This window comes from Macrotis lagotis, chromosome 5 (assembly GCF_037893015.1).
Source record: "Macrotis lagotis isolate mMagLag1 chromosome 5, bilby.v1.9.chrom.fasta, whole genome shotgun sequence".
Classification (NCBI taxonomy): Eukaryota; Metazoa; Chordata; class Mammalia; order Peramelemorphia; family Peramelidae; genus Macrotis; species Macrotis lagotis.
The window spans coordinates 161,070,823-161,093,606 of record NC_133662.1 but is presented as its reverse complement, the minus strand read 5'-3'; the positions used below and the strand labels follow the sequence as shown (position 1 = coordinate 161,093,606).

The 22,784-nt window shown below is 34.1% G+C and overlaps 2 long non-coding RNA genes across 8 annotated transcripts in view; one reads left to right on the top strand and one right to left on the bottom strand.

The window, feature by feature from the left end:
* LOC141488063 (uncharacterized) overlaps positions 1–22,784 on the top strand; it is a 238,222-nt gene that overhangs the window by 62,458 nt on the left and 152,980 nt on the right. The window lies entirely within an intron of this gene.
* Positions 1,718–6,794, bottom strand: LOC141489954 (uncharacterized). The gene is made up of 3 exons (XR_012469027.1): positions 6,596–6,794; positions 4,579–4,671; positions 1,718–1,900 (listed from the first exon to the last, which is right to left on the bottom strand). It is a non-coding gene; the product is annotated as an uncharacterized LOC141489954 (long non-coding RNA).

The following is a 22,784-nucleotide window of genomic DNA, read 5'->3' as shown; positions in this document are numbered from 1 at the left end:
GGAAGTCCTATTCATAAGTGATTTTGAAGGAAAACAAGGACAATCAGACTAGGTTTGCTTTGGAAAGAATAACTTTACCTGTGAATTTCTTGCCTTTCTGTTAACTATGAAAAACCTGAAGAAAATAATTCTAATGACTTTAAGTCATTTATTCTTTCAGTAGTCATATTACTGATAATTTGGAGGAAACAAATATATGATGCTGATACCAGAGGCTGCTTTATGAATTCCACCCCTCCAATTTTTTTTTATACTGTGAATTTTTTGTAATTATATTTTTGCTAAGGATAACAGTTATCATGAGAGACATTCAATGAAATGACAATCAAAAAACCCTTTATCTTTAGTCTTTGTATTGTATCAATTATATGTTGTTTTAAAAAAGGATGCAAAAATGAACATCAAACTGACAGGACCATTCCTTTTGGCTACAAGAAACCCAGTTTCAGAAGCAGTATAATTACAAATTCAATTGAAAAACTATTTTGTCATCCAAGTCTCAGGTAAATAATGGGCACTTCAAAGTAGGAATTGTTTCCACCAACTGCTATGCAAATGTGAAAGTATGTTTAAGTGAAGGTAGTATTCTGGAGAGACAATGGATTTCCAGCCCCCTGAGAATGCTGGTTCCGGCTCATTAACAAAGGGAATATAAATTTCTTTGTAAATTTTCTTGGGACTGGTTTTCCAGATTTTCCTTATCTGGAGAGATTACCATAACAGAAAGCTGGCAAGTAGCTCAAATATGATTTTGCTGATGTGTTTGGTCAAAGTGCCATATTTCATACCAGTTATGTGGGTGGTTTCAGAAATAGACTCATTTATTATTTTGAGTTCAACTGAGACCACCCACTCATTTCACTTAAGTAAAAGCAAATGACCTAAGCTCCAAAGACCTCTCCTGACGAATCCTTAAATGAAGCAAATGTGAATCATGGATATTTATAGTCTTAACAATGTCCGAAGCCAACATTTCCTGAATTATAGCAGCTGAGACTAAAAAGGGCAAATCTCAGGAAATAAAAGTTTGGAATTGAATTCCTATATTGACTCTGGAGTTCAGGTGACTTTTCAAAGATTTTTCAACTTTTAGGAGTTTTTATGGCTCAGAAATGAATGGAATTTGATGAAACTTGATGAGAATCATCATTCTCTTAGGAGATATCCAAGATTTCCTCTTCCATATAGAGTTAGAAATACTTGGAGAATAGAATCTCATGGAATTTTGGCACATTGTTTTCAGGCCTAATTAAAATAGGAAGTGTAGAGAAGTGTGATAATAAAAATAACAGGAGCAAGATAGTGTGGAAATGAGGTGATTCCTCCTTCCTAGTTCTTTCACCCTACCTCCTCCACATTCTTAAAAACAAACTAAATTGAATTAGGGATGTGGATTCTGGGCAATACATGAGAAAAGAACTTTTGTCTTACATAATCCATAATTCTCTAACTCATTCTTCTTTACTAAGTGGGAGTTGAGATAGTGAACAAGGGAAGAGAGATGACTTCAAGTGGAAAGCAATAACTGGCACATTAATATCAATTTAATAAATGTTTGTTAATTGATAACCTCCCACATGAGTTCTGTTTTTCTTTTCCTTGATGCTTCAGAGGGAATTGCAGGATCAAAGAGAAAAGATAGTCTAAACCTCTCTTTTTATAGATGAAGAATCTGAGTTCTCACAGGTAGTAAATGGCAGAACTAGAAATTAAATCCAACTCTTCCAGCTCTAGGTTCAAGTACCTTTCAGTTCCACTGTTTCTTGCCGCATGCATCCTGTATTATTTAAGGTCCTTGAACTTGAAGATGATCTTGAATGCAACCCCCAAAAGGTGAGGAGCTTATTTTGATTCTGTGCGCAGATGTGCTCCTTGGGAAAGAGTTGTCATTATGCAACTTCTAGAATAGAAAAAAAGCTTCTTTATGCGTGGCCATGGACTATTGGCAAACAAGGAGAAAAACTTTTCTTCTCTCAACAATTAAAGGAAAGAACTCATAGACTTGTTAAAGGATAGATTTTCTCTTTCAGGAGAGGATCCTGGCTAGTAATTCAATACAAAATCAAAGAGCCCTTAAGGATCCTACTTTCTGAATAGAGATAGAACGATTCCCCAAAGGTATATAGTATTCAACCAATCAACAAATATTTGTTAATCTGCTATTCTCTGAGAATATAAAAACAGTCCCTACCCTCAAAAAAGCTTAATTGGGGAGAAGAACACCTATAGGAGATAGGTGGTTAGTTTTTGGTCTAGGCAGTCACAGGACAGGTGAATGTAACAATAGGGTAATGGAGTATATGATTGTATATGAGTATATTTTCCCTGAAATCGAATCAATATGGGTGTGGGATGGGGGGGGAGGGCTACCCATGGGTTGGCAAAGTAAGTGACAAAATCTCTGTTCTAAGTAGGCTGTGGTGGATGACTGGATGGGATGGATATAAAGTCTGATCTGGTGCCATCTAAATCATGGAGGGTTGCTTACTTGTCAGGGTAGCTTAATTTCAAAGTAGAGTGGAAAGTTGAGTGAGTTAACTCCCTGGGAATTGGAATGGGTCTACAAAAAGTTAGAACTAGAGCTCTTAAAAATCTTTTTGTGTCATTAGCCCTTTGGCAGTTTGGAGAAAAATTTAGACTCCCCTTTAGAATAATGTTTTTATATACAAAAAAATAAAATACATAGGATTATAATGGAAATCAAAGGCTAATGAAAGCTAAGAGTTATGATTCAAAAACCTCAGCAAAAATTTTATCCAGACTCCTTGGAAGCTCATGAGACTCAAGTCTAAGTTAAAGGTTAATCTGAGTTAAAGGAATTACAGACACTAGAAGTCATCTAATTCAATTCTTTCACTTTCTATATGACAAATTAGCCTAGAGAGATGAAACAGCTCCCCTAAGGTCACAGCTTTGCTTGAATTCAAACTTGCACTTTGGGAAAACGAGTTCAGCACTCTTTCCACTTGACAGGATACTTTTTGACCACAAGAAGAAAGGTCAAGGGCACCTTTTAGTCCAACTTTCATGTTTCAGTCTGAATATATAATTATTAAACCTAAAAGTATATGTTTTAGAATTTTTGAGAGAGAAAAAAGCTTTTACAATGTTACCAAAAAACAGCAAATTGGGTACTTGAATAGTTTCTAAGACAAGGTCTCTCGAATTTTTTCCCACATTGAAGAGTGAGAGGGTGTGATGACATAGACCCTTTTGAAGACCTACTGCTGATCTCTGTCACTAGGTACATATTCTCAATTGTCTCAGAGACAGTGAGGCTTTCACAACACAAATTGCGCTAACACAGTTTGTCGATGGAAAGGGACAAATCTAAGCAAGTTTCAGAAGAGGCACTTGAATGTTTAACTTAATACTGTCTGAGGAAAGCTGGTCACCAAGGGAACAACACCTTCCTGTCTCCAAGCAAGGAACAAGGCCAAGTTATGAGGTCAGGACTCCTTGAGAGCCCATAAGTGTTCTGTTACCAAGGCTGGAAGGAAACAGTGAAAAAAAAATACAAAAAGCTCCTGCACCTTTTCCTCCCAGTTTTCTTTTTTCTGTTATTTCTTACATTTTCCTCCTTTTCTCATATCTTCTTTTCTATCTCAGTATGAAGCACTTGAAAGCAGGAACCACATTTGTTTCTTTAAATGTTTTAAAGTATGTAGTATGTTTTATCAACATTTATGCAATGCAAAAGAACTTACTGATATTTTTGGTTTATTCAAATATTATCAATTAAATTCTTTTTTTAAAAAAAATCCAATGCCTACAGAATCAGAGTTTCAGAGTTTGAGGGGACCTGGCAGGTTGTCTAATCCATTCCATAATCAAAAGGCATCCTCAACACAACACACTTGAAAGGGTCCAGAACTGGACGCTTAATCATCATTTAGTGTATTCTATCCTCTTATTTGACAGATAAAGGAACTGAGGACCAGACATAATAGGACTAATTAGGGTCATACACATAGCAGAGTTAATTTTTTGAAACTGTGCCCTTCTGATTCCTAAACAGAGAAATCTACAAACTCTTGAGACCCCCTATTCTACTTTTGTACAATTCTAATTGCCAGGAAGTTTTTCTTCATCCTAGATAGCTGAACCAGTTGTATAGACACAGCCTTCCTGGGTTCAATCAATATTTACTTGTTAAAACAAGAAGCAACTGGAAATTAATTGGTCAGGTAAGAAACTGCCAAGATACTGTGAGTGACCCCAGCTCTCAGGCCCAAATCTTGTGCCCTAGGATTAAATGTTACATAAAGTTTCCAATTTATTTAGAATTGATCTATTTGCTTCCTTATTACCTTCATTTCTCTTACAGGGTCAAATGAAAAGCATCACTCTTGTGGTAATTAGATACACTTACTGTGATAGCTAAAGAGGATATCTTTCCTAAGAAAAGGGATGCCCACTTAATAAAGAAGTGAAAAGGAAGTTTGATATAGAGGACAGAAGAGAGATTTGCATAATGCTGTGACAATGAAGTGATTATACAATTAATATGAGTCATATATTTTTGTTTACTGATTCAAAATGAAAAATGTCTTATCAGTAAATATATTTTTTACTTACTCCAAGGATCTGTAGTTTTGTGGGTCTGTATATGCTCCTCACCAAGGCAGATCCTTGTGTGCCACACAGGGGAATTTGCAAAATTTGATGTACCTTGAAAAATAATCACCATACCAAGTAAGGTAAGAACTGGTTTTCAGTTGACAGACACTCAATCTGGCAAACTGAGACACAAAGTCTTTCAAGCAGTCTCTCTTTGTCTGGATTATTCTTTGAGTAACCAGGATCCCTACTAAGTCATGGTATTATGATACAAGAACAGGACTGAACATGACCTAGCAAAATTCAACCAAAGTCCTTCTGATTTCAAGTAAATAAAATGTCTACAATCAGGGAAATCTTAAATGACTGAGACTACTTTAAGCATAATTCTTAGACATAAAGAAATGGCAAGTTATGGAAAATAAATATTTTTATAATATTTATATATGATTTTTTATGAAAATAAGGAAGTTTTCAGGCAAGCAATTTTATTTTTTCCTTGAAATTTAGAATTAAGGGTACTTAAATTAAATTTAGCTCTAGGTTAATTAATTGGACATTTTCATCTGGGGGAAGTGGACAACAAACTCTTGAAACAGAAGGGGCAGGTAGCAGGATAAATTTGTCTTTATACTGTTTTGTCAACTTTTTATGTATAAATCAAAAACTGCAACAATAACTATTTAAGTAAAAGAAAATGAAGAAGTCTCAAAGTTCCCAGAATCAATCAGGATTTCTAGCAGTTTCTATCAATGTTGCAAGGAATATTTTAGAGAAAATTGTGAGACCTGGAAGGGAGAGGAGAATGTTGGTGAACGCTGTCTTTGGGGGCAGCTATATTTGACAGAGAGACACAGATACAGAGAGACAGGAGAGACAGAGAGAAAGAGACAGAGACAGACAGAGATTGAGACAAGGGGAGAGAGAGAGAGAGAGAGAGAGAGAGAGAGAGAGAGAGAGAGAGAGAGAGAATCAGAGACAGACAGAGATAGGGAGATGGAGAGAGCAAAAGAGAAACAGAAATAGAGACAAGGAGAAAGAGACAGAGAAACAAGGACAGACAGAGATGAGAGAGAGAGACAGACAGACACAGAGACAGATAGAGACAGAGAACACACACAGAGAGAGACAGAGACACACACACACACAGAGACAGAGAGGGGGGGGAGACAGACAGAGAGAGTGAGAGAGAGAGAGAGAGAGAGAGAAGAGAAAGAAAAACAGACACAGAGCAATCATTAAATATTTAATATATGCTAGATGTTAAATTAAGCAAGACAGCCCTTGCCTTCAAGGAGCTCACACAGATAAAGGATGCTGGGGATGGTATGTATATATACCATGGGTATGGACTACATAGAGAAATAGAAAATGACCCATCAAAGCTGAGGGATACAAAGGTGGAATAATGATACAGGAGGAAAGAAAGTGGAGGTGATGTTCTGAGATGAGACAGTGTTGCTAGAGCAGATGATGCAATTGCACAAATGTATGCCTCTCAGAGTCAATTAACTTATATCTTTACATTCAAGATGGACTGTATTATTTAGAATTGGAGGAAAATTTAGTGATCTTTTAGTATAGTCCTCTTTTATAGATGAGGAAACTGAGGCTCAGAGGGGGTAAAATGATCTCTCTTGGGTGACATAGATGACAGATTTGGAATTCAAAGTGACCCTTCGATTTTCAGTGAAATGCTCCTTTCACTATATCATGTTGTCCAGTATTATATAAATTACACTCTGAAAAGAGCATTTCAGTTTCTGTGGTTCCATTGTAGTTCACAAAGACAAAAAACATACAAGAAATTTATAATGATAGACAAACCAGCTAAACATCCATTTTGCTATCTGCTTCAGTTTCCACTTGCCAAAGGCTGCTTTAGAAATAGGTACAATCACATCTGGGGAACACAACTGCTTTGTTTGAGTGTACAACTGGCTCTGCAGGATAACCATTCCCCACTATGCCTTCTGCTCCTGGGCTCTGTTTTACTCTAAAGTCACTGTTGGGATGCAGGCCTTCCATTGCTTACCAGCTGAGCCAAGCCAAGTCATGATGTTCAGGTCAGACTTGGGCTCAATACAGGATTAGCAGGGTCAGTTTTGTTGTTTTGGCCAACTTTGGAGTTTAAGACTACATTCTAGTGAGCCTCAAAGGAGAAACATCCAACAACTCTTCTTTCTGGGTTTTTCCGTGACTTCATACTTGAGTCTGGACAGAGTAAGGAAGGAAGGACTGAAATTGGAAGAAAAAAGATGGAGACAGTTAAGATTCCAGGTGGTTCTTTGTTTCCTCAACTGGGTTTCAGGTATTAACCATTCTTTTAGTCATTTTTCAAGTGAAGTCAGCTCATGTCTATAAAGGGTTACTATGTAGACCAGTGAGATGATGGAACAAGTAATGTTTGTTGCTCTTTTGGTCGTATAATGAAAACAGGATTGGGTTTGAAATCAGAAGGTGGGTTGTCTCTGTGTCTGTCTCTCTGTCTCTCCTTATCTCTGTCTAAACCTGTTTCTCTGTCTCTGTCTCCTTGTCTCTGTTTCTCTCTCTCTTTTGCTTTCTCTCCATCCCTCTATCGTTGCTACTTACAAAGATGTGTGATTTTTTTTGGACCTTAGTTTCCATATCCATCAAAGGAAAGGACTAGAATAGATAATTTCTGAAGTTTCTTCCAATTTATAAAGTCTATAATTCTAAATTCTAAATCTCCATTCCTTCTGAACAAACCCTACCTTTTTACCCTTTTCTCCTGATCCATCCACTTTGTTCTTTTTATCTTTATTTAATTGATCCTTATTCTCTTCTGCCTGTCTCCTGGTTGCCAGACAGATGTCTTATGGAAAAGATTTTCCAGGACAGCCCTCAATTTCAAAAGTTCTATCTTGCTCCCAAATCAAGAATAAACTCTCCAACTTTGTAAGACTGGTTCAGCCTCTTTTTTTTGGTCTCAAGGGCTACACCTGAATAGGCTGATCAGAGACCTGAGGGTCAAATATTTTATAAGCTGTAACAGGTCTCTATCTTTATACTCTGCTTTTATCTCTTTGAACTACCCAATTGGTCTGAATAAATGATGATTGTTCTCATTGTGGAGATAGTCATAATAAGTTAATCATCTAGTATTCCCCAAGCACTGGAGTCTAGTGTTGTTCTTCAATTTCATGACTACTGGACCAAGGATCCCTCCTCTCTTTAGTAATATTTTCTACCTCTGTAAAAACTGGAAACCTCTTCTTCCACTTGAAAAGAAATTAGCAACTTGGTGTAGGTATATTGTCTTGTTTTGATGTTATTAAATTGGCTACCTGGTACTTAAAAGCATAGGAATACCATAACCAGATCAAAAGTGAAGTTGTCGCTCATGGCTACTCTGAGAGATCTGAATAATGTGCCCCCTTTCATTGCAATGGGCAACTACAATAGCTGTAGCAGCTCTGGATCATGGGCCAGCCATAGTTCAAATGCCTCTTTTCCAAATAAGCAAACCTCCCGTCTCCCTAAATACAGTAATATTCTGGATGGTGATCACTCAAGTTGAACTGTTCACCTGTTCCAAAACCCAAGACCATAGCTTTTTGGTTATTGGCTAAAGAGGAAGAGTTGTGGCCCAGGTGTATCATGGCAGTGTTCATACTCCAGCCTTGCTTCCCTATGGGAGAATTCATCTTGCTTAATATACCTTGACCAGAAAAAAAGGTTTTAGTACTGAATCAAATCCATTTCTTCTTATATCTTTTTAGAAACCTAGGAAGACTATTCAGTTTTGAGGAAGATCACATAAGATATTTGCTGCATAATGTTGAATAATTTCTTCTGTGATTTATCCCACTGCTACTTCCAAAGTTCATAATAATGGACAAAATCTTATCACTGGTGTCAGTCAGTAAATCAATGAACATTTATTAAACATATATACCATGTACTAGGAGGCACTATGCTAAGCTCTGGGGGATACAAAAAAAGTTAAAAAAAAGTGAGCTCCTATTCTCAAGGAGCTTATAGTCTAATAGCAGAGACGACATGAAAATAATTATGAACAAACCAGCTATATATAGAATATCTAGCTATACATACATATATACATATAAATGTTAATTAACAGAGAGAATGTGCAAATATTAAGGTGGATTAGGAAAGGATTCCTGTAGAAGGTAGAATTTCTCTGGGACTTGAAGCCAGGAAATGGAGAAGAGGAGGGGAGTGCATTCCAGACATGGTGGGGGGGGGGGGAGAACCTATGAAAAAGTGGAGTGTTTTGTTCAAGGAACAGCAAGGAAGCCAATGTTAGAGGATCATAGACCATGTAGTGGGATATAAAGAGTAACATTAGGAGAGTATGTGGGAGAGCGGACAGGTTATGAAGACTTAGAATGCTTTACAGAGGATTTTATATTTGATCATGGAAGTGATAGGGAAGTAAGATTGTCACACTTCATAGGCAATAGCTAAAATAACAGTTCCAGATGTGAACTATATGCATCACTGAGTTCTCTTATTTTTTTAAAGAATAAAATGACTTATCAGGCATTTTAATATTTAATTTAATTTAATATTTAATATTTTAATATTCACCTATGTGAATACCAACTGCCTTACTAACTGCATAGCTATGGCAAGGACTCACCCCAATATACAGCAACAGTGTTCCCTAGGAGTACACTTACTTTGGTACTTGCAAAGGGTGATACTTTGATCTGACCATGGCTAGTGTAGAATACTTAGGTCCCACTCTTCCAATCAGTATTTCAGGATGATCCCCCAATGTGGAGATTTGGTGCTTAAAAGTTTTGAAAGGGAAAGAAAATGAGGTGCAATGCAAAGAATGCCAAGCCTGAAGTCAAAAAGACCTGAGTTCAGTACATGCCTCAGATCTTATCTGGCTGTATGGCCCTGAGCAAGTTGCAGATCCCTTTTTAGGCTAGGTGTCTTCAACTGTGTAATGAAGGGTTGGACTCAGTTTCTAAGACATTTTCCAGTTTTAATCTTATTTTGCTATGATCTATGATAATCATGATGGAACTAGTTGTTTCTTTTTGCTAAGAATTTAATAGTTTTTCAGTACCTATGTGGGTGTAGTCCATATGCAAGAGTAGTTGGCGACTGCAGAGAGATGAACTGAGAAGTAAAGAGCCCCAGAGATGTCAAAAATCAGGGCAGTTAGCAAAAGTAGATCATAAATTATTGTAAGAAGATATCCTATGGCAAGTCAAAGTGATTCTTATATCTTATAGCTGCCACATCTTCTATGAAGAAGGGTAGGTGGATCTGTTAATGCCTCAGCCTCAAACTCTTCTATCCATATTTTGTGATCAAGGATAGTTTATGGTTATATGAATGACTTAAATAAAAATTAATGTGAACTCTTGCTAATCATTATGTTTTACTATACTTAATCTGATTAATGCTTGTTATAACTATCCACAGAGGCTCAAGTAATTAGGGAACACTTCAAGTATCATAATATTAAATAATTATTTGTTCAGAACTGAGAGACAATAAAAGGAACATAGGTCTAACATCTTTGTTTTACAAATGAGAGAAATGAGGTAGAGGGATGCCTTCTCTTAGGTCACAGAGGTAGTAATTAGCCTAGATTTGAACTCAAGAGGTCAAATTTCCCAAATAGGGTGGTGATTATGTAGTTATTGATCTATCTTACATCATAATCTACAGAAACCTTTATGTAGAATAGTGAGGGGAAAATGACACTATCTTCAAAGGAATTATGAAAGAGATAGTGACTGTCAGTCCTTGGGGCTCCAAAAGAAACATGTAAGAAACTTGGTGAGTGGCCTAGAATACCTTCTGGTTGGGTGATACCCATAAATATTAGAACTTACACTTGATTGATCGTCAGCACATGCCTTGGACCTTTATTATCAAATGGAATCTGGTAATGGGTACACAAAACCATCTACCCAGGAATTCTCTATGCACAGTTAGAGTAGAGGGAATAACAGAACCATTAGATATATTCCTGTAGCAAACACAATGTGTTTGAGTTGAAAAGTTACATATGTAAAGGATGCTCATTCTTCAGGAGTTTCTTTTTTCCTGTTTGTAGCAAGACAAAGGAACTTTTACACACACACACACACACACACACACACACACACACACACACACACAAGTATTTTCCTGCTTCACTTCTCCTTTATCATTGCCACTGAGAAAAATAAAAATAACAAAAACCTTATAACAATATACATTGTCAAGCAAAACAAACTCTTACATTCACCATGGAAAAGGTTGATAAAGAATTTGAGCAGACAGTCTTCAAGAGTTCTGATATTCAATAGAGATTTCTTTTCAATTCACACTTTTGTTATATGATGAGCTCAATGAAGAGAGTCAACTTTAGAGTCAGGATGACCTGGGTTCAAGTTCTTTATGTGACACATATTGGTTGTATGACTTTGCATAAGTCAGTCACTTATTTTTTCATTTCCACAAGCACTCTAGAACTATAAATTGCAGAAGGGTTTCACTGCTAGAGGGAGTTTTGTCACTGGGACTTCTTTATGCTAATGAAATGCTAGGTTCAGAATTCTTCTCTTCTCTTCTCTACCCAAAATATTTTTTTTATGCTTTTATTTTTAGTTTTTTCAAGGCAATGGGGTTAAGTGGCTTGCCCAAGGCCACACAGCTAGGTAATTATTAAGTGTCTGAGGCCTGATTTGAACTCTACCCAAAATATTGTGTCAGAAATAAGCATTAAAAAGTTGAAAAAATTTATTTCAAGGTTTTCATTAACATTGTGTTTAATGGGGCAGCTAGGCAGAGCAATGGATAAAGCACCGGCCCTGGAGTCAGGAGTACCTGGGTTCAAATCTGGGCTCAGACACTTAATAATTACCTAGCTGTGTGGCCTTGGGCAAGCCACTTAACCCCGTTTACCTTGCCAAAAAAAACAAAAACAAAAAAACATTGTGTTTTAAATGAAAGACTATGTTTCATGAAATTTTTGAGAAATAGTACCACAGGGACAAGCACATATTGACTTTGATTTGAATGATGTTGATTGGTAATGTGGATATCTTCAATTTTTAACTACTCAGTTGAAGCAAGTAGTTTTAACTGAAATATCCAGAACATGGAGAGGGTTTAAGTGTTTTGTTTTTGCTTGAATAACATTCAATTATTTTCATCAATTACACACTCAAGAAGACCTCATGCCTCAAGCTATAAAAAGAAGTTCATTCAATATTTAATTCTGAATAGAACTATAGGATAATTGACAGTTTTACACATTTCAAGCTTAGTGAACATGAAATGTGCTGAATTCTTAAACTAAAAACAGCACTTGCCACTTCCTTCATGTGCAAAGGTAGTGTGAAGCTGTAGAGTTTTGGATAGCCCAGAGGAAAAAATTATTATATAAGTCTAGGAAAGTTACAAGGTCCCTACCCTTGAGGAAAGGGGAAAAACAAGAGATATTTATGTTTTTACTTCTTGTTAATAAAGAAAACTCCTAAAGCATTGTATTTTGGTACAAAAAAAAAAGAAATGTGAGATCTCTAAAGGATCAGAGGAAATGTATTCATGGAGACGTCCCTCTTACCTCTTCAGGAGGTAAGAGTACACTAGTGGAAAGAATGCTTGTTCTATTATCAGAGCAGAATGTTTTAAAATAAGCCGAGATACTATTTGAGTTCAAATTCTCTTAGGATTCTTACCACCTGTGTGACCCTGGATATATCACTTAAACTCTCTGGCCCTCTTGTTTCCATATCTATAAAATGATATGGTTGGATTAGAGGGCTCTGAGATCTCTTATGGCCATAGGTCTATACATCTTGGGTCATAATCAAGGCATACCATGCATGATAGTTCTCCAAATAAAATCATCTCCTGATGATACCTCTTTAAAATATTTAACCAGTGTTTAGTATTAAAGTGAAAGAATAATTTGACTTTGACCTGAGTAATACTGATTGGCTAAAAAGATGATCCTACATTTCTGTTATCTTCAGGCCAAGTATCAGATTTAATAGAAATATCCAAAATATGGCAGTATATGTGTTTTGTTCTGTGGAACTATATTATAACCTCACTTGACATGGTGCCCATTTATGACATAGTTTCTATAGAAAGCATTAAAGGTGAGAGCCCATGTCTCTCCTGGTTTTTGAGTTTAGCAGTCTCCATCAAACCACACTTCCTTTTATTTGACAATGTTAAGCATAATCACCACTGCCAAATGAAGAAGAAATATAGAGAAAGATGAGGAAATGCACAAATATTGAATTTGGTGGTGAGATGACATTAACACTTTTAGTAGAATAATGAGAGTGGAATCCAGATTGCAAAAAAATGAGAAGATTAACTGTTGACTGATCAATAATAAAAGGGATAGGATGAAATGTATAAGGAATTAGAGGGGTCAAGAATTTTTTTTTTAGGATCTTTTGTATTTTTAGGATAGAGGACACTATTATATCCATATATTATAATGTGATAGAGTATAAATGTATATGATGCACCATCTCTCTCTCTCTCTCTCTCTCTCTCTCTCTCTCTCTCTCTCTCTCTCTATATATATATATATATATATATATATATACATATATATATCAGCAGAGAGATAATCATGAATGCAACAGCAAATATTGCCAAGTTTATTCTAGGGGGAAAATTCCTTTCCTTTTCCTTTTCCCTCTTGAATTGGAAAAGTGGTTTGTCTGTCTTTAGTGATGTATATGTGATAATATAATAATGTATATATATATTTAATAATATAATGGGTATACAATAAATAATAATGATAATAGGGGACAAGAATATCATCTATATTGAATTACAAGGTACTTTGCTCTAATGCATTGGATGATTATGGAAAGTGATTGATTCTATATATTCATGAATTAAAAATAAATTGTTCCATATAGGATATCTACTATGACACCTAAGAAGCATAATAGAGTGCCTGGCCTAAAGTCAGAAAAATTTGAGTTCTGGACTCATACACTTACTAGCTATTGGTGATCCCTGGCAAGTCATTTAACCCTGTTTGCCTCATTTGAGTTTTCTCATCTGTACAATGAGCTGGAGAAGGAAATGGCAATCTACGCTAATATCTTTGCCAACAAAACTCCAAATGGCATTACAAAGAGTTGAAGGCATTTGAAAAAGCTGAACAACAACAATAAGGATATATATACTTATTTATTATAGTTATTTGAAAACGGACTTAAGAAACACTTCCCGATATATTCCTGATTTTCTCTGAAACAGTATGATAATAAAGTGGTATGGGGGGGGTAGGAATGAGAACTGGTTTAAAAATAGCTGAGATACTATTTGGGAAAATAAGATGAAATAATTCGTTCATCACATTCTGAACACTTGCAGAAGGTAAAACCAATTCACAGGAACTGGGAGTTTATTCTCAAAAGAGAACTCTCCAGATGATTTCAGCACTGGTCTCCAGAGATCTCATTACATTGCCGTTACAAATAGATCTGCATAAGACTGTTTACTTCCTTTGACCTGGGAGTTGAATTAAGCAAGTGACTCATGGCTTATGTCATACCAATATACTCCTTTAGTCATATATGAACAGTTTTGCAGATGTTCATATAGTGACCAATGTGTGTACATATATGTGTCTATATAGATGCACTTTACTGAGGCAATAGACCTAAATGTTGCATGTATATAAAGTTGAAGTAAATAACATTTTAAATGTGCAGAGGGAGATTGCTTGTTATTTAAAGGAATTATAGAACAAGCCAAACTTGTCTGCAGAGTCTGTCTACCTGTAAGGTTCATCATCCATTTCTTTAATTATACTAACTAATTTTTCTAATGTCAACAGACTTGTATAGCCTGTAGAGGCTTAGCCCTCTCATTGAGGCACTGCATTCAGGACTACTCTAGCCAAATCTGCTCTTGTTGGAATCATTTCCAAACTCTGACGTTTCCTGATCTTTTTTTCACCACCAGGCTTACCTATTCTGTGTTCAGAGGAAGAGGCAGGTAACTAAACTTTACATTCCTAGCACTTGTCTAGATTGACTATTCCTTTAAGATTGTAAGCATTGTAAAATCAGTTGCTGCCTACTCTATTAGTAACAATATAGGAACTTTTTTTACTTCTTTTTAAAAATTAATATATTATTTTGAATTTTACAATTTTTCTCCTAATCACACTTCCCTCCTCCCACCCCCACAGTCTTTACAACAATGTAGGAACTTCTTATTTCTCTCTCTCTCCTTATCCCTGTATGCATCTTAGGAGCAAATGATTCTTAACCTCCTCTCTCCATTTCTCTCTCTCCATCTTCATCTATCCTAAAATATCCAAGATTCCACTTCAATCATACCCATCAGTTTTACTGTAAACTCTGTAGTTCCTATTTCATAGTGAACATATATCCTTTTATTTTAGGTCTCTGTGTCTCACATTTCTTCCTCCTACTAACTTTCACTAACATCTGGCTTTTCTTAAATGATATTGCATACCTGATTTTTCTCTCAAATATTAGTTGCACTTTCCTTTAGGGTGAGTCAGAATAATCTTTGCTTCCTTCTGTCTCTTCCAGATTCTCCTTTCATTGCAAATACTCAGCAAATCTCCTCCTTTGGGGTTCACTAGATTAAAATTATCCATACTATTCAAATCATGGTAGCTGTTGTATTTTGGCTCCAAGAGATAAATACCTTGCTCACTTTCTTCTTTTCTCCAACTTATGCTTTTATATTAGGAGACTTCAGCAACCATGGTAATCCTTCCCAGAGGTCTGTAATTTCCCAGCTCCTCAATCTCCTCAAATACCATGACATAACTCTTTCACTCTTCTTCCACTATACATGGGGATGGGCACAGCATGGATCTCAACACTACCCAAGAAGAAAACTTTCCATTTTATTAATAACAAATTCTAACATTCCTCTCTCCAACTGAGACCACCTATAATTCCATCTCTCCCTTTGCCTTCCTCCTCTTAAATTTATTATTTGTGTTTACCTTAATCTCTAAGGCTCATTACATTTTCAGGCTATTATTGCTGCTCTGACTTTACTTTCTTCCTTTCCTACTCTTTTCTATGGTTAACAATTCAGCTCTACTCTTTAATCTAATCTCAAATTGTTGGCTCCCATTTCTTGTTACTGTTCATTCCTTTCCAAACCTTTGCCCTGGATTATTTCTGTCATTTATCTGCTTTGCCCTATAGGCACATTGCTATAACATAGAGCTGAAGAAAGTCATGGCAATGGATACAATTGTTAATGGATACATATAAATTCATATTACCCAAATAATATTAAGCATTACCTGAAACATTTACTCCCCTCTAATTGATTCTCTGTCTTGGTTCCCACAGAATCTTTTTTCAACCATCTATTCTTTTCTCAAATCTTCCACAACTCTTCTTCCTCCCCTGTCTCTCAAATGAATCTACATCCTCTTACTTTACTAAGAAAAATGAAGCCATTCTTTGAGAGTTCTTTCTTCTCCCTTTTCATTCCAAAAGTCTTTGCATGATCCCTCATTTTCTTCTTTCCTTTCAGAAATGAACCTTCTTGCCAATGATTTTTTAAAGGCTTTCTTTTTTGAAAAATTGCTGATTTTGTTTATTTTTAATTAACAAAATTTTTTATTGATTATTCCTTCTCATTACTTCCCAATAAAGTGAACTTTTAAAAGTAATATCATTAACATATAATTGCATAGTCCAGCAGACAAATTCTTACATTAATGCCTGAAAACATATATTCCTTTCTTTATTTAAGGTTTATCACCTCTGTTAAGAGATGTGATATGTTTCATTTTCATTCTTTTGGTTTATCATTTTATTAATCAGTTTTTTAAATCTTACCAAGTTATTTTTCTCTATGATGTTGTTTCTATTCATAATTTGCTCTCCTATTTCTCCTCTGCATCAATTCAAAGAGATCTTCTCATCCTCCTCTGACATTTTCCATTTTATAATTTAATAGAAAGACACCATTTTAGTCCAGTTTTTGGCTACCATGTTTTCTTTTTTTGAATATAGATCCTTTTCTTGGCTTTCTTGGGGCTATCAGTCTAGCTGTGCTATAGCTATGACAAAGAATGCAAACTTTGATAACTTACTGAGTAAAGTTCAATACAATGTGACTAGACGAATACACAGCTTCACTAGCAATGCATTGATGCATATAATTTTCAATAACCCTTCCAACATTTGTTGTTTTACTCTTTTGTCATTTTTGCCAATCTGATAGGAGACAGAACCTCAAAGTTGCTTTCAATCTGATTTCTCTAATTATTAAGAACATTTTTACATTATTATTTGCATTTCTTCCTTTGAAAACTGCTTCTTTGTATTCTTTAGCCATTTGTCTATTGAGAAATTACTTTTAGTTTTATAAATTTGAATCAGTCCCTAAATATTGGTTATAAAATCCTTCTCAGAGAAATTTATTGCAAAGATTTTTTTCCCTCATTAACCTACTTTCCCTTCTGGATTTTGGGTAGTTAGTCTGATCCACTTATCTACTTCTCTCTTTTTTTAAAACAGCAAATAATTTTAATTATTGCTTATTAACACAGTTTGAGAACTAGTGCTGATTCTATTCACACACTTTTTTTTTCATTTTTACCTTTCAGATCCTTTATCTTATGTACCTCTTTGATAATTTTATTGTTATTTTTTTAGGTATGCAAAATTTGGGGCCAGAACTTGATTGATACAGAAATAAATTAATTAAAATAGCATTGTTATTTTTATTTTGTTGACTAAGCTTACCAAAGATCAATTAATCTTTTTCCTATTGTTTTGGTCTGTAGTTCTTCAAAAGAGTATTTTACTTAGATTCATTTAATCCCTTGGTGAATCTTGGTAGATACAATTCTAATTTTATTTTATAGATTCACTTGTAATTTTGCGTGTAATTTCTATTTGTAACTCTTCCTGCTAGGTTTTGTTAGTTATATATAGTTAGTTCACACACATGTGTGAGAAAGATACTATACATACATATATATATATATGAATGTTGATAATTTATGTAGATTTATCTTATATTCAACACTGCTAAAGTTGTTAACTATTTCAATTAACTTTTAGTTGACTCTCTAGTGTTCTGAAAGTGCATTATCATGTGCAAAAATAATAAATTTTGTTTCCTTTTGCATATGTTTATTACCTCAATTTCTTTTTCTTGTTTTTGCTAAAGTGTGCATTTCTAGAACTGTTAAATAGCACTAATAATAATGGACATCTTCTCTTTACCCTGATATTATGGAAAGGTCTCTAATATGTATCCATTATTTATAATGTTTTCTCTTGGATTTAGATAAATACTACCTTTTATATTAAGAAAAGGTTGATGCCTATGCTTTCTAGAGTTTTTGCAAAATACAAATGTGTTGAATTTTGTCAAAAGCCTTTACTTATAATAATCATAATGTTTTAATTATTTAATTAATATCTTAATTATAGACTTATTTATGTAAAACCAATTCTGCCTTCTGGTATAAAGCAAATCTGGTCATAGTATATAATCTTTAAAATGTGTTTTATCACTTCTGTGCTAATATTTTATTTAAAATTTTTGTACCATTGCTCATGAGTGATGTTTTTCCCCTCTCCCTGTTAGATATCAAGACCATATTTAGATTGTGAGAAGATGTTGGAAGAATGCCTTCTTTTCGTATTGTTGAAAATAGCTCATGTAGTATTAGAATCAACCTTTCTAGTTGATAGATTTCATTTGTAAATCCATCTGTTCCTAGATTTTTTTTCCTTTGGGAATTCATTTCTGTAATATTCTATTTCTTTTTTGTTTCTGTATCTTATTTTTTCATCTAAATATTCTTTCCAAGTTATTAGATTTCCTAGCATATAATTGAGAAACATGATATCTGATAATTTTGTTTGTTTCTTCTTCAATTGTTTGGTTTTCCTTTTAAAATTTTGATATAGACAGCTGAATTTTCCTTTCTTACTTTGAAAACAAATTTACTAGCTTTACATATTTTGTTATAGATTTTTATTTTTTATAGGTCTTTTTTGTTATTTTTTTGTTGTTATACTTTTTTTTAAAAACTCCCATTTTTATTTATAATTCTATAGTTCTTTGCTTTCAATAGTTGAGGGTTATTGATTTGCTAATGTTCAAATTATTTCAGTTACATGCACAATTCATTTATTTGTTCTTTCTCTCTTTTGTTGATGCAAGCTATATATTTTTATTCTCATAAGTTTTGGTATGTTGCCTACTGTTATATTCTTTCATGAAAATTTCTATTCTTATTTCTACAATTTTTCCTTTTGCCATGTTACTTAGCTTCTAATTACTTATAAATATTTTTCAAGGAATCCTTATTGAATAAAATTTTATTGCATTATTATAAGAAAAAGATGCTTAGTATTCCAGCCTTTGAACATTTATTAACCTATTTATACCCCAAAAATAGTCCTTGATGGTAAAGGTACCATATACATGGAAAAAATATCAATTGCCCAGAGTAGGCCCAGTCAATAGAATAAAAATTATATTATTCCTAACCAATCAAGTTATCAAAACTATTTTAAAGAACTTGAAAAAATAGCAAAAGGTCAACATGACCAAATTCACATTACACAGTAGAAAATAATAGTAATCTAAAGTTTGATTAACCAAAAAATTCAATATCTGTTATAGTCATAAAGGATAATACAATAATCAGATTATATATCTGTTTACATTTGTTGCCTACCCATTTCTTTTCACTCCTCAAACTTTTGCAGTCTGTTTCATCTTACTGAACTGAATCTGCTCTCCAAACTAATAAATGATCTCTTAATTGTTGAATTTTATATTTTCTTGATCCTCATCTTTTTTACCCTTTCTGTTTCCATGTATCTTTGTCACAAACAAATTTTAAAAATGGAAATTTGAAGTACTCAATTACCTAGAAAGATGAACACATTTATTTTAATACAAGGGACAGGTCTAGACCAGACTTATGATTTTACTGACAGGAAAATTCTGGTTGAGTCACTCAGGATATCATCCTCTAGTCTATAAGCTATCCCCTAACTGATTTTCATAAGTCTATAATTGGACCTCTTAAAGGTCCGCTATCTCCAACAGACTTAATTATCATCTCTATTCAGACTCTCACATGTCTTTATATCCAACCCAGTCTCTCCTTTGAACTCTAGCTCCAATATATAGGCAAATGTTTTTTAAGAGCAGAATAGTAATTTTACAGACAGTTTGATTATATTACATTTTGGATGCATAGAATCAACCTGGGAAAATTAAAATTCACTCAATCAATTGTTTTTAGATGTCCTACTATCCAGATAAAACATCTGGAAAATTTAATAAATTTTCATTTTTATCTAAATGTTTTTGCAACATGCATGTACTACTACTTAAAAACAAATGAAGTCCAGATTCATGGATAAGAATGCAAAGGTTACCACCTCTTGGAGTCTGAGTCTATTTTCAAACTATAAGTGAATAACACATTCTTAGCTCTGAGTTCCAAATTTCAAAAAAAATTAATTGTCATATTGCCCCTTTTCACATTTAAAATGCTTACATATATAAGTCAGTATATGTGGCTAATATATTAGTGATGGAGAAGAATGCTTAATATTCTGTAGTCTCCTTGATTTTTTCTATTGCCAGTAATTTGAACAAAGTTATAGAATGTCTAATGAGGAAGTGTCAGATCCTACGCATATCATACTTTATATAATCAAGACCTTGATTTACTCAAGGTTGATCCACTTAAAATGTAAGCTGGTTATTCTAACCCTATTGACTATACTAACTACTCTGCCTGTGTATTGTTAATATGATATTATTTTACTCATTTCAATCTCATATCCATTCAGTGCTTATCCAAAATCTACATGCCTAAGTATTTGTTATTTGATAGTATTATCACAACTCATATAGCTAATACATTGACAGCACAGTCATGTATAATAAAAGCTTTTCTTTTAATTTTCATAATGATTATGATTTGCTAAAACCTTAGGAATATTTAAATAAGAATCTGGAATATAAGACAAAGAGTTTTAAGGTCTTACATCAGGCTTTATGTAAGTCATATTAGATTAGGCTTCTATAACAAATACAGATTGCATTGAGTACACTAAGTATCATAGTCTGGATATTCTGACTCTTAAGGTAGCATGATCTGACAGTCAAAGTGACTATATAACTATAACATTTTTGTTTATTCATATTCAACTTTTATCAAAAAGTCTCAATCATTTAATTGAGCACTGATAATGATAATAACTACTTTAATTTATATAGAATTTCTATACTTTTATAGCACTAAGTACTTTAAAATTATTACCTCATTTGTTGCCTACAACTATGGGAGGAAGGTGGAATTATTATCAATCTCATCTTATAGATGAGAAAACAAAATAAATAGAAGTTCAATGACTTGTCCTGGATTATACAACTAGTAAGTGCCTGAGACTGGATTTGAACTCAGATTTCTCTAGAATTTCCTTCTGTTACTGTTTAAAAAAAAAGAAATGCAGTTAATCTGGCATGATATTCATGGTGAAGCAATACTAAATTTTACCAATCTTCACTGCTATTTTTTTTGTTGTCTTTTAAAATTCATTTATTTAGTATTTTCTGTCCTAGGGGAAATCTAATAGATAAAAGATAACATCTCAGAATGGTTTTAATTTGCATTTTTCCAATCAATGGTGAGTTAGAACATTTTTATATGACTGTAGATAACACTGATGACCTCATCTGAAAATTGTTCATTTACTTTAATCATTCATCAATTGGGTAATGGCTCATAATTTTATAAATTTGACCCAGTTCTCTGTTTTAGAAATGAGGCCTTTATCTGAGAAAACTACTTTAAAAATTACTTCAAAAACTGTATTTTCCTCCATTCTATTCTTCCCATTTATTTTATTCTTTCTTTCCTTTAACCCTGTTGCTCCTCAAAAGTGTTTTAATTCTGACTACCCCCTCCCTCAATCTGCCCTCCATTCCATCACCCCCCCATCCCATTCCTTCCATCACTCCCCTTATCCCTTCCTGAAGGATAAGCTAGATTTCTATACCAATTGAGTGTGTGTGTGTGTGTGTGTTATTCCCTCTTTGAGCTAATTCTGAGAATAATGTTCATTTTCTACCCCTTTCCTCCTCCTTTCCTTCCACAGTAAAAGCTTTTTCTTGCTCCTTTAATGTGAGATTATTCCTCCCCCCCATTCTATGTCTCTCCTTCCTTTTCTCCCAGTATATTCCTCTCTCATCCCTTAATTTTATTTTTTTAGATATTATCCCTTCATATTCAATTCACACCTGTGGACTCTTTTCTCTCTGTCTCTGCCTGTGTGACTCTCTGTTTATCTGTCTTTGTCTCTGTCTATCTATCTATCTATCTATCTATCTATCTATCTATCTATATCTATCTATTTATCTATCTATGTGTGTATGTATATGTATGTATGCCTGGATACTCACATGCATATTTAGATATAGATATAAATATATACTCCTAATTGCCTTAATAAAGAGAAAGTTTTTATGAGTTGCCAATATAACTGTATTTTGAGTCCCTTATTAGTTCCCTTTCTTGTTTACCTTTTTATGCTTCTCTTGAGTCTTATATTTGAAGATCAAATTTTCTGTTCAGCTCTAGTCATTTCATCAGGAAAATTTGAAAGTCCTTTATTTAATTGAATTGTCCATCTTTTCCTCTGAGCAAGTATGTTCAGTTTTGCTGGGTAGTTGATTCAAGTTGTTTTGTCTTCCAGCATATCATATACAAAGCCCCATGATCCTTTAATGTAGAATTACTAAATTTTGTGGTATCCTGACTGACTGTAACTTCACAAAGCTTGAATTGTTTCTTTATGGGTGCTTGCAATATTTTCTGCTTGATGTGGGAGCTCTGGAATTTAGCTATAATATTCCATGGAGTTTTCATTTTTGGTATCTCTCAGGAAGTTTTTGGTAGATTTTTTTCCATTTCTGTTTTACCCTCTGGTTTGAAAATATCAGGGCAGTTTTCCTTGATAATTTTATAAAATAGATTTACTTAATTATACTTCAGTCCATGTTCAGATACCATCAGCTCTGTCTCTTGGATGGAATACATTCTTTATCATAAGTCCATCAGAGAAGTTGCTTCAATATTTTTTCCCACAGTTTTTATTGCTAACTGTATTTCCCTTCCTCCACCCCTCCCCATTCTCATTTATTCCATTCTCTCTTTCCTTTCACTTTGACCCTGTGAGGCAACCAAG